Consider the following 14,243-nt stretch of genomic DNA (forward strand, 5'->3'; position numbering starts at 1 on the left):
TTTGGTAGTTCAATGGCTTTACCCCGAGCTCGTTTTTCAATATTTGCCGATTGGAATATTGCGATATGTTCAGCTCGGCCACTGCGACGCGGATTTCGATCAAGTCGCTTCTTTACTTTTCGAACCATTTCTGCTTATGTAGCTGTTTTCTTCCGTCCACTTCCTTCTTATCACGGTAACGAGCGATGGTACGAGACACAAAAGATTTATTTACATTTTAGTGCTGGAGTTCTCTAACGATAGCCACATGTGGTTTTCCAGCCAAATATAAGGAAATCACACTATCACGCTTGAATTCCATCACGAATATTTTTTTTCCGGAAAAATTCTCACCAAAATGCTTTTGTACGGTTGTAAAGGGTTTATTAAGTTTGTGATTCCGTTGTTAACACCTCACAAATATATACACTGGTGGCCAAAACTAAAGCAACTAAAATCGCAAAGACAATAAATGTCCTGTAACTTTTACAAAAATAAACAAAACGTAATTATTTTTCCTGTTTTAAATGAAGTCTTTAATTTACTTTTAAGAAACTAAAAATAAAAATACAAAAATAATTTTGAACCAAAAATAATATATGGAAAACTGAAATGACCTAATTTTTGCTTGGTCAAAACTAAAGAAACTTTTTGATTTTTTATTTTAAAATAATTAAATTTTGGCTAGTAGTCGATACCATCCATTATTTTTGATAGCAGCTGCACACCTACACCTATTATAACCCGCTCAATTTGATCCTTGGGTATGCCTTCCGTGGGTATCCCGAATTCTTTGGAAAATGTTGTGCTTATTTGTTTCCGAATCTCGCTTGATCTTCCTGTCTACAATACTCCAACGGTTTTCTATGGAGTTTAGGTTAGGTGATTGTGCCGGCCATAACAAAACATCGATTTTTGACTCCCGCAACCAATATTTGACAAGTTTTGATGCAAGTTTGGGATCATTGTCATGCTGAAATACCCAAATGAGCCGAATATTTTGTTCAGCGTAAGGGAACAACGTGAAATCCAACACATCTTTGTAAACAAGATAACTTCCTTTATAGATAGGTCCAAGTCCACAGAAAGAAACACAGCGCCACGCCATTTTTGACCCTCCATCATGCTTCACTGTACTTTTGCAGCACTTCGGCTTGAGTCTTTCATTTTTTGGTATTCTCACCGTAAATTTTTTCACGTCTGAGCTTTTAATATTAAACGTAGCCTCATCCCAGAAATAATGTTTTTCCATTGAGCTGGATTCCTCTTAATATTACCGTTTCCGAAAGCCGTTCTGATTTTTCCAGATATAAATGGCTTTTTTGATGGCTTACGGGCATGCAGACCAGCTACCACTACTTTGATCCCGAGCTTATATCCAATGATTGCTCTCTCACCAATTCAGTTGAACTCTTAAACGGTTGTTTTTTTTATTTCTCTCACAATTTGTTTATCAGTACGGGCTGAAGTTTTTCATCCGTTATTGACTGTTACTACTGATCAGTTTCATAAAACCGAAATATTGATGAAATCACAGAAATATTTATGAAATATTTCTCGGAAAATATTTTCTGTGATATGTTGTTTTCATAGTCAGTGATAATTTGCTGTTTTATTCTTGTACTGTATTTGCTTCTAGCCATTTTTAATTTTTTTTGGGCAGTACTTTAAAGAGGAAAAGAAAAACACATACTGTTTTAAAAAATTCTCAAAAAGGATTTATGACAAGCGAAATTGCCGAAGGAAGCAAAAAGCCATAAATATAACAGTAAAAACAACTGAAATTGCAGCGGTCATATGAATGTACAACAGAGTTGCTTTTGTTTTGGTCAAGCCAAAATCGGGTTAATTGACTTTAGCATACATTATTTTTTATATAAAAATGAATTTTGGTTTTTTGTTTTAGGTATTTAAAAAGTGTACCTAATTAAAAACAAGAAAAACTTTTTAATTTTCTTAATTTTTAAAAAAAGTTACAGGGCATTCATTCTTCTTGTCATTTCAGTTGCTTTAGTTTTGGCAACCAGTGTATATTCCTAATCAGCATACAATTCTATGTCGATTTAGCGATGTCCGTCCTTCTGTGGAAATCGCTCTAGCTGCCGAACGAATTAAATTAGGTTGATAAAATTTTACTCAGATATGTCTTTGGCCTGCAGGACTTTTGGTATTGAAAACCTTTATTCGGTATTTTGGTGATTTTATCGACATTATTTACCGGAATTGTTTCAAATGGTGGAGGGTATTTATAATATTTTTTAAATTTTGTATGTGAAAGTCCCCATAAATTCCTAATAAAAACTAAATACACACATGTATAGTTCCCGATGTCAATGTATTGTTTTGCTGAATGTACCCATTTCAAACTTAATCCTCGAATTTAAAATGTCAAAGTTAAACTATTAAATTAGCTGGAAAAATAGTTAATATCTGCCAAACAAAGATTAGTCGGTATATTCTACTTGTTTAGCATTCCTTTCAAACACTGACAGTTTTTAATTATAAACACAAATAACCACAAGCTTTCAAAGTCAAAGTTTTCCTTTTGGCCATAAAACGTCAAAGTTGACTGAAAACACAAATCTTTTTCGTCCACGACAACACTGTTGTTGTGTTCGTAGTGTTGCTCGTCAAAAGTTTTAAAACTTTCTGTCAAATGATTAACTTGCCACTTTTGGCAAGTTCATCGGAAGTCTTATGATGACATAGTTCGGTAGTTATGGTCACAGCTATAGCTTCGCAACAGCACAGCCACAAAAAAGAAAAAAACAACTTGAGTTGTTCTTTTTCTTTGGCCAAGTAAAAGTATGAACTTTGTTTAAGCTGTGAATAAACAAAATACCGACAAACAGGAGCAAGTATTTTCTTTTGTCCCCCGCACAGGGTGAACGGTTATTTATTTCCCTTCTCCGTAACAGGTAAGAATAAGTTTTGCCCAAGGGATGTATTTTAAGACTTTCATGGAAAATTTGAATAAGAGTATAACGAAGGAAATAAGTAAAAGTTTCTTCATTGTTGCGACACAGAAAAATTATCCGACTTTGTAATGTAATCTAAATAAAAGGGGGGAAATTTTAAAAGAATTTCTGTAAATGAACACTTTTAATGGGTAAATGGGCAATTATTCTCGCACTGAAAGGTTTGCAAGATAAATTTTTGCCATTTGATATTTAAAATTGAATACTTTTGAAATGTGTGAGCTTTGCAGAGAAAAATTGAAGAGTATTTAAATAGTTAACTAGACTCTAACAAGACACTTTCATCTATGCTAGTTCATGTCGAACAAATATCAAATTTATAAGTAATCTCCGGATAAATCGGAGGGTTCAAATATTTTTCTTTGATGGAAGTTTTAAAAATAAATGTAGGTGTGACTGACTATTTTATGAGGAGAAAGTTTTCCCACGAAATTTTTTTATGACTTTCAGTTAACGAAAATTCGTTTAACAAGAGGAGTCGATTTGCCAACAGATACAGATATATACACTCAGATCATAACCAATCGTACAAATAACAAGTAAGCAAAGGCTATGGTCGTGCGGGGCCGATCATGTGATACCCTACAACACTACAATATGTTAGAAGCTTCCTTATGTCCAAATCCATTTGGAAGATTTAGCTTTTGAAATTTGCTGTTCCATTTTACAACTAATTATAATCCAATGGTCATCCAAGATGCTAGAACTCTTCCCTGTCCTTAAATCTCTTCTCAGGCGTGTCGATTGGATTCAATTGTGTAATCAAAATTTTTTATACCCTACACAACATAGTGGTAAGGGTATTACGTCTTTGTGCATTTGTTTCTAACATGGAGAAGGACGCGAGATAGACCCATAGTTAATTTTGAGGATCTCCATAAAATCACTTTCTGAGTTTATTTATACATGACAGTCCATCTGTCCGTCCGTCCGTCTGTCCATGTATTCTTGTGAACAAAATGCAGGTCACATTTATTATCCGATTGAGATGAAATTTTCCAAACAACATTTGTTTGGCCCAAGGACGAACCCTATTGAAATTGGAGATAATCGGTCAAAATTTAGATATAGCTCCCATATATATCTTCGTCCGATTTGCATTTTATTGTGCACCAAACGTGTAATATCAGCCCGAATAGTATAGAATTTTACACCAACAACCAAATTAGGCCTGAAAATAAGTATGCCAAATTTGATCGAAATCGGTTCAGATATAGCTATAGCTCCCATTTATATTGTTCATCCGAATTGTTATTTTTGTCCTTCGCAGCCGTAATATGCACTCTGTAACTACAATATTTGGGGAAATATATCAAATGCAGCTCAGAAATACCTTTGCTAAATTTTATCGAGATCGTTTCAGATTTGGATATAGCTCCTATATATATCTTTATCTGATTTCAAATTAATTTTGCACCAAATAGACAGTACAAGTCCGAATTTAAAAGATACAAATGCTTCGGCATATTTAGTTCTTTGAACTTTAAATTATAATTGTAATCATAGCGTGTATGATTGAATTCTCCCATAAAAACTTTTAATTGTTATGCAAAGTGGTGTAGGGTATCATAAAGTCGGCACTGCCCGACTTTAAGATTTTCTTTATCATTTTAGCACATTTTCTTGTGGCACAACATTGTACTAATAGGTCCTATAGCATCCATATAACGGCCCTCAAGATATTTGGTATTTTAACTATTTAGTTCACAATTTCTTTGGATTTCGTTTAAAATTCGGTATTTTTAGTTCATAATTGCTTTGTTCCGGTACCTACAAGAATCTACAAGTTTTGAAAATATTTTCGGCATCATAAAGGGAAATCGGTTATCGTAGTAAAAACTTTTACATTCTTGCAGTTCGGGAACAAGCCAAATGTGTTCTACCACCGGTGTCTGAACATTATCCACAGTAGGTCACAGTTTTGGTACAGCCCCCAAATATTCGGTATTTTGATGATTATTTTCACATTTTTCATCAGAATGTGTTTATATCCTCCACCATACATAGTATGGAGGGTATATTAAGTTCGTCATTCCGTTTTTAACTCATCGAAATAATAATTTTAGACCCAACAAAGTATATATATTCTTGATCAGTGTAAAATTCTAAGACGATTTAGCACTGTTCGTCCGTCCGTCTGTTGTGATCACGCTAGAGTCAAAACGAATAAAGCTTAAATGTGAGCTTAAATTTTGCACAGATATTCGATAATTTTATGATTTTAGCCACATTTTTCAATGGAATTGTCTGAAAATCCACACAGGGAGTTTTTTGTGAGTACCTTACCCCCTGAAATAGAATTGTCTACATAGGTCCACAATATCGTATAGCCCCGAAAATACCGAATTTTTAAGATTTTAACAGAAGTTTTAATGGATTTTATTTTTTTGAAAATTTCCTAATTCGGCCCAAATAGTGGAGGGTGGAGGCTCGACCGAACTTACTGCTTTTTATACCCTACAACACTATGTGTTGGGGGTATTATAAGTTTGATTGGACCAAAAATTATGTAACACCTCGAAATATTGGTTTCCCTCATAGGAAAGTATATATGGGTCTTCCTAGCTCGCCGAGCTGAGTCGATCTAGCTATGTATGTCCGTCCGTCCGTCTGTCCATTTTAATTTGTAATCAAGCTACAGGTCGCAATTATGAACCGATCCTCACGAAATTAAAAATGGAGGTGGGGTTAGGGTCAGAATAGAACCCTATTGTGATGATCGCACGATATTTAATGGACCAAAACAGATTTTGCTCTATAGGCCACAATTATGAACCAATATTTACATTGAGTTAGAGTTTGGGACTGGGCAGAAACCTACCAATTTGAGCGGCCATCGGACAATAATTAACGGGTAAAATTTACCCTAACTTTTATGTAAGAAAATAGGAAAATTCCACTAAACCGCGAATAGTTTCAACCCCAGCCAAATCACTAATACATTAAAAGATCACTTCTGACCATTACAGTGATGGTAATAGCCAATAAATCGGATATATAGCAAAATAGTAAAAGAATTGATCTTAATTATTCTGCTTATAAATCAAGAACCGCTGGGCCGATTTTCACAATTCCCATCAATTCGGAATGGTCTCTTGCCAAAAAAGGATAAAATCTAAGAAAATCGCGGGATAAACCAATAAAAAAGTTATATCTTTTGTTTCATTTTTTTCCATTTTTGTCATATTTTTTATCGCATGCGATTTTTTCAATTTGACTTACAATTTTGAATTTTAAATTTTCTAAATTTTTACACCCCCACAACACTACGTTTTGAGGGTATTATATGTATGTAGCATTTATCGTCCAGTCCTCACGAAATTTTGCAACGGGGTAGGGTCGGAATTGAAGCCTATTCTTCTTAGGATGTGCATTTAGAGGTTTGAATGGCTAAAAAAGTTTAAATTTTTCTAATTTTGTAACACGGAATTTCGCATCGGAAGAGAGTTGAGGACAGAGAAGAAGTCTGGCATTTTGGATTACCATTGGATTATATATAGCTATAAAATGGATCACAACTTTCGTGTGCGATTGTTTTGAATACTTCTATATTGGCCAAATTCTCCGGGTCAAATACCTAAGGGTTACCTCTGGGCAGGGCTCTTTGGCATTATTTCAAAAACGAAATATTCCAAAATGGATTTGGATAATAAGGGACTTCGAACATATTATAGTGTTGTAGGGTATCACATGGTCAGCCCCGCACGATTATAGCCTTTGCTTACTTGTTAAATTTGGTTTTTTGAGTAATGGGTGCCACCTGCTACGACAGAATATTGTCTATATAGGTCCACGTATAGCCCCACCCCATATGACGGTATCTCCCTATATTCGGTATTCTGAAGATTTTCCTCTCCACATTTTCGCATTGCTTCCATATAACTATACCTATTGATATTTGGTATTTTTATATTTTTTGTCGCGTATAGTATTTTTTTCCAGATGGCATGTATCGGCCCACTCCTTCTGGCAGAGTAAGTGTGAACAAATCAATTTACGTTTTTGACACCCCTCCGACAAATGGAGCACATTTAGAAAAATAATAATTCATTTATTTCTTTATTTCTCTTTCGAGACGAGCTTAATGATCTGAAATTTGCAGTGAAAAGGAAAGCCAGATACTCAGCACTATGTGACAAATTCCGCCCTTGGTTAAGCGACTCATAAGGCATATCTGTTGTGGATGATGGCTTTACATTTAATTCCAAATTATTGCGATTAAGCATATGCAAATAAAACACCTGAAAACAAAAAGTGCCTTTTTCTACATTCGAAAAGTCATCTTTAAAAAATTAATACAATTCATCGATTCAAAATTTAAATTAAAGTGATTTTTCAATTTGAAACTTCTCTAAAATTATGGTGCAATTTTTATGTGTTATCAGTATCTTTATGAAATCTCAAACAAATTTCGTAGTTTTTGGCTCCACACAAATTAAATTAAGGACATGTCTAGAAAAATGTAGAAAAATTGTTCCCCAATACCAATCAATTAAATACATTTGTAAATACATATGTTCTATTATTATTATTTTCAACCATTGAAATGAACTATCAACGCAACACATTTTACAAATTCTCTACATTGTTCTTCGGACGCCCGACATAAACATCCTTTGAGGAATTCATACAATTTGTTCATTTCTATCAACATACACATGTATTCTTTTGTAGTTATGGATATTTGTGTATACATATGTATGTAAGTGATAAGATGCTTTATGATTTACTTTCAAAGAAGATCTAGTTTAAATCAATATTGAATGACAAGAATTTCTTTTACAAATCCTTTGAGTATACAATTGTGATGCAATCACTCAATGGGGTTGTTATGAAATGTAAGAGGAAAAATGTTATTATTTTCATAACTATTTTTGTTCAACTTGTACCACCAGCAGTGTCGGAAATTTTGGTATAAATAAAAATTAAATATACCAAGTAAATATGTACAATTCATGCATAACTAGAGTAATTCCTTTGAATAGAAGTATGAAAAAGCTTCGAATTGATTGAAGAAATGAAACAAAAATGAACAAAAAAAAAGACACTGAATTTATTTATTAAAAACATTTCTTAAGAACTAGTTGTGATAATATGACTTAACCTAAATTATAATTACGTGTAAATGAGAGAGAGAGAGATAGATACCAACCGTACACATGCATATGCACCATACCACCATAAACCTTAGGGGGAGGTCATACACACGCATAGCTATCTCACATGTGGCAAGCAAACATGCTGCACTTGCTTATCAGTCTGAGTAAAGATTACATCCCATAATCTAACTCCACCATAACACATGCAGCAATTGAAAGTTCTGTATTATTTATTTCTAATTCGGAGGTCTGCTCACCACATTTTCTTATCTTATTTCATGTGGACTGTATTAAGAAGATCCCAGTTTAACAAATCCCTCTCATCGACACTAGGTAGCCCCGCTTTTCTCTTTTATTATAAAAACATGTAAGTGAACAAGGTACTTTATTCACTTTTTAAAAACCTAAAACATAAAACCAAAATTAATTTTTATATAAAAAGTAATGTTTGGTAAAGTCAATTAACCCGATTTTGGCTTGGACAAAACAAAAGCAACTCTGTTGTACATTCATATAACAGCTGCAATTTCAGTTGTTTTTACTGTGATATTTATCGCTTTTTGCTTCCTTCGACAATTTCGCTTGTCATAAATCCTTTTTGAGCAGTTTTTTACAACAGTATGTGTTTTTCTTTTCGTTTTTTAAGTACTGCCCAAAAAAATTTCAAAAATGGCTAGAAGCAAATACAGTACCTGAATAAAACAGCAAATTATCAGTGACTATCAAAACAACATATCACAGAAAATGATTTTCGAGAAATATTTCATAAATATTTATGTGATTTCATAATTATTTCTGTATACTAAGTCGGTTTTTTGAAACTGGATCAGTAGTAACAGTCTATAACGGATGAAGGCCGTGAACAACTTCAGCCCGTACTGATCCACAAATTGTGAGAAAAATAAAAAACAACCATTTAAGTCTTAAATTTTAAGAGTTCAACTGGATTGGTGAGAGAGCAATCATTGGATATAAGCTCGAGATCGGTGCGTAGGTCTGCACGCCCGTAAGACATCAAAAAACCATTTATATCTGAAAAATCAAAAAGACTTTCGGAAACGATAATATTAAGTGGAATCAAGCTCAATGGAAAAAAACATTATTTCTAGGATGAGTCTACGTTTAATATTAAAGGCTCAGACGTGAAAAATTTTACGGTGAGAAGACCAAAAAATGAAGGACTCAAGCCGCAGTGTTGCAAAGGTACAGTGAAGCTTGAGGGAGGGTCAAAAATGGCGGGGCGCTGTTTTTCTTTCAATGGACTTGGGCCTTTCCATAAAATAAAGGAAGTTGTGGATTGGTTTGTTTACAAAGATGTGTTGGACATCACGTTGTTCCCTTATGCTGAGTAAAATATTCGGCTGATTTGGTGGTTTCAGCATGACAATGATCCCAAACTTGTATCAAAACTTTTCAAATATTGGTTGCGGGAGTCAAAAATTGATGTTTTGTTATGGCCGGCACAATCACCTGACCTAAACTCCATAGAAAACATTTGGAGTATCGTAGATAGGAAGATCAAGCGAGATTCGGAAATAAATAAGCACAACATTTTCCTAAGAATTCGGGGTGCCTGGGAAAGCACACCCAAGGATCAAATTGAGCGTGTTATAGATTTAATGCCTCGTAGGTGTGCAGCTGCTATCAAAAATAATGGTTATGCTATCGATTACTAGCCAAAATTTAATTATTTTAAAATAAAAAATCAAAAGTTGCTTTAGTTTTGACCAAGCAAAAATTGGGTCATTTTAGTTTTCCACATATTATTTTTCGTTCAAAATTATTTTTGTATTTTTATTGTTAGTTTCTTAAAAGTGAATTAAACCCCTCATTTAAAACAGAAAAAATAATTACGATTGGTTTATTTTTGTAAAAGTTACAGGACATTTATCGTCTTTGCGATTTAAGTTGCTTTAGTTTTGGCCACCAGTGTATTTATTAATTGAAAAAAGTATAAAACACCCGTTTATTGTTGTATTTTACAAAATTACTTCATTTTTTGTTCGAACTCTAAAACAAAAAACATCAATACAGCAATATCTCTCAAAACAGCAAAATTATTTGAAAAAATGCTATAATACACGATAATACAAATGTATGTGTAAAATAGTTGTGTAAAAAATTACTCACACACGTCAACATCATCGTCGCCTGTAACATCACAATATCCGAATAGCGACGATTACTTTAATGTCCTTTTTTAACAACCGTTGACAATTTTTAACGGCTGTCTGATTGAATTGGCTTGTTTTCTTTCCACATCAATTGTTTTTCATGTCATCACTGTTCAAGCCAGTGACACAGATCTTCAATATATGATAATAAATAATTTAATAAATTTCAGTCATAACATGTCGTGTTTATAACATCATGTAGCATAAGAGAAAGAATAAATGAAAGCATAATAATGTGAATAAGAAAATTTAAGCATGCTTGTTGTGCGGAATTACTACTTTATTTTGAGTCCATTTTGCATTTATATTTTTAGATATAAGAGTGGATTTTTTTAGCATATAAATTTTGAATTTTTAAGTATTATTTTTATGACCAACTACCCATTTAACAACGGTATTCAATGAAAAATTCTAGTTTTAGAAACGTTAATGATAATAAACAAGTTCCGCCATATAGACACCAGGAGCATCCTTGGGGTACCATATCTTTATACATTACACCACAAGGTGGTCAGGGTATTATGTCTTTGTGCAATCGTTTGTAACAGACAATAGGAAACCAGATAGACATATACAGGGTTAGATGGAAAAACTGCAACCAACTTCAGACTGCTGTCATTTCTAAGCCACTCGTCCGACAGCTTTTAAAATTATTCCAGTGACAGATCATTATAATGTTTACAAGCTTACAAAAGTATTTTAGTGAAAATTTTCCAGAAAAAAGTCATTCGTGAGGGAATTCAAGCGTGATAGTGTGATTTCTTTATATTTGGCTGGAAAACCATAAGTGGCTATCATTAGAGAACTCCAGCATTTAAATGTGAATAATTTTTTTTTGTCTCGTACCATTGCTTATTACCGTGATACTGGTAGCGTAGCCCCACGTCAAGGAAGTGTACGGAAGAAAACAGCAACATCAGCAGAAATGGTTCGAAAAGTAAAGAAGCGACTTGCTTGAAACCCGCGTCGTTGTGGCCAAAAAATAACTGATGAGCGTCATTCTGCAAATATTGAAAAATGAGCTCGGGGTAAAGCCATTGAAATCACAAAAAGTGCAAGAACTTGCACCGCAACAGAAAGAAAATAGACTCAAAAGAGCTAAAGAGTTGCTTCGCTTGGCCGAAAGTGCTGAACTGCTGAACATTCGTTGTCCAGCAGTTTGTCAACAAACAAAATAATCGTGTTTACTCGCCAATGAGGCCAGCTGAAAATGTGCACTTTCGGTTGGCCACCAGAACTCAAGCGCCGTCCATGGTGATGGTGTGGGCCGCCATAGAAGCCGATGATCGCCCTCCGATCGTATTAATCGACCGTGACATCAGCATAAATACCGAATATTATATGGAGGGTTTATTAAAGCATTGGGCATGCAAACATTTTGGCCGCGACCTTGGACATTCCAACAGGACTCAGCACCAATAATGGTTTCAAAATGAGGTTCCTCGCTTCATTTCCAGCGCACAATGGCCACAAAAATCTCCGGAAACCAATCCGCTGGACTATTGTGTCTGGAGTATTTTGGAAAGCAAGGTTGGCACTAAAAAATACCAAAGTGTCGATCACCTCAAGCAAGCGCTTCGCCGGGAATGGACCAAAATACCGCAGAGAATCTTTCGGTCAGCGTGTGATGATTTCATTTGCCGTTAAAAGGCCATAATTCGTGCCAAAGGTGACCAATTCGCACAAATCTAAACTTATTCTAAAATTTGATGCTATTTCCGACATATTTTGGTTTCATTCAATAAAATTTAAAAAATGATGCGTTTGACTTTGTTGCAGTTTTTTTATCTCACCCTATATATATGAAATAAATTAATTATATGACGATATAAATATACCCTCCATACTATGTATAATGGAGCGTATAAAAAGACTCAGACTACTATTAATATTTGATTAAATTCTGTGTCGTGTCATGTCATGTCAGCTTTATTGGCTGAATAATTGAATGCCACTCGTTCACAGCATGTCGTATTTCCTTTAAGAAACCTAGTAATAAAGAGCAGAGAAAATAAAAAAGCAAGTTAAAAAGCAGTAAGTTTGAACGGGTCGAACTTTAAATACACTCCACCATTTAGAACGAATTTAACAATAAAATTTAACATTTAAAAATTCTATTAAAATTTTAAAAATACCGAACATAGCCGTTATATTGGTGTCTATACGACGTGGACCTACATAGGCATTGTTTGTCATAAGTCATTACCAAATTCAAATTCGGAACTTTAATTAAACGGTGAATAATGTAGCTGAATTCATCAAAATATCGTATAGGGAGGTACCGTTATATCGGCGCTGTGCAAAGACCTGGACCAGCATAGACAATTTTCTTTCATAGGCTGTATCATCCATTACGAACTTCAAATAAGACATCTCAAACAATTTCGGTGAGTATTGTACCTAAACTCGTCAAAATACGGAATATAGGAAGGTTTTGATATATGGGGCCTATACGAAGACCTGGACCTGCATAGACAATTTTCTGTCACAGACTGAAATTTCCATTACGAACTCTAAATACCAAATTTTAAACAATTCCGGTTAATAATGTCGCTAAAATCATCAAAATACCGAATATCGGGAGGTACTGTTATATGGAGGCTATACGAAGACGTGGACCTGCACAGATAATTTTCTGTCTTAGGCTGTAGTATCCATTTCGAACTTCAAATACCAAATTTGAAACAATTCCGGTTAATAATTTCGCTAAAATCATCAAAATACCGAATATCGGAAGGTACCGTTATATGGAGGCTATACGAAGACGTGGTTCTACATGGCCCATTTACGAACTTAACCTGCCTACTGAAAAAATAAACATGCGTGCAAAATGTTATCCTTCGTTCTCAGTTCGATCGAAATATAGCGTGATTACAACAGACAGACAGACGGACAGAAAGACGGACATCGCTAAATCGACTTAGAATTTTACGCTGATTAAGAATATGTATACTTTGTTGGGTCTAGGTCTCCCATGAAGATTTGTGACCCCCGCTGGTGTTAAATATATATTAACCTACAGTTATGTGCGTTTTCATGTTTAACAATTGTGTTGCTTATGCTTATTGAATGGAAGCATATCAGACTTTTACTGTGCTTTCTAGTTCTCTACATCCTTTTGACAATTCAAGTTGTTTTCACTTCATGCCAAATCCTTTTGGAATAATGACTGTTCTTTTGCAGATATCAATTGCTTTGAAATGTGCAAAATCATATATCCACTAACTAAAGTAAGCAGACGTAGTTGTTACACACATGTGTGCATTGCAGGATATTTATGCCTCTATCAAGGACAAGCATAGTCCTCGATGTTGACACACAATGTAACATGTTAGTTCTGGCAAGACGGTTCTTTTCATTCAGAGCATCAATGCCGTCTATTGGAGACTAAATTACAATTGACACAGTAACACGAATGTATAAATAAATGCACACATGGATTCATGGATAAGAATTAAAAAAAAAAGTATGAAAGAGAGAATCACGAAAAGGCGCCATAGAAATAAAATTGTTATTTCAGCCATTTCACGTTGTTCCTCATTGATGATGTTCCGGCACAAGTCTTATCAATTGCACGCGAAAACTTAAAGGAGGGTTATTGCATTGCAGTTAACCGCCATGAAGGGTGAACAGTGGGCGAAAAGTTGAATTTCATGGGGAGTACATGAAAAAAAAATTATATATTCAAATGATAATATCCGTGTCAAGTAGGGTATTCTATATAAAAGAAATATATATTTTCTAAGTCCTACCGGTTTTAACCCCATACAATCTCGTAGGAGTTTTACCAAGGCGACCCATATAATACAGTGCGAGATGAAAAAATCTGAAACCAACCTCAAACTGCTGTCATTTCAAAGCCACTCGAACGGCTATTAAAATTATTATTGTTTACAAGCGTACCAAAGCATTCTGGTGAGAATTTTCAAGAAAAAAAAATTATTCGTGATGGAATTCGAGCGGAACGGAAGAAAACAGCAACATCAGCAGAAATGGTTCGAAAAGTAAAGAAG

This window comes from Musca domestica, unplaced genomic scaffold (genome assembly GCF_030504385.1).
Source record: "Musca domestica strain aabys unplaced genomic scaffold, Musca_domestica.polishedcontigs.V.1.1 18, whole genome shotgun sequence".
Classification (NCBI taxonomy): Eukaryota; Metazoa; Arthropoda; class Insecta; order Diptera; family Muscidae; genus Musca; species Musca domestica.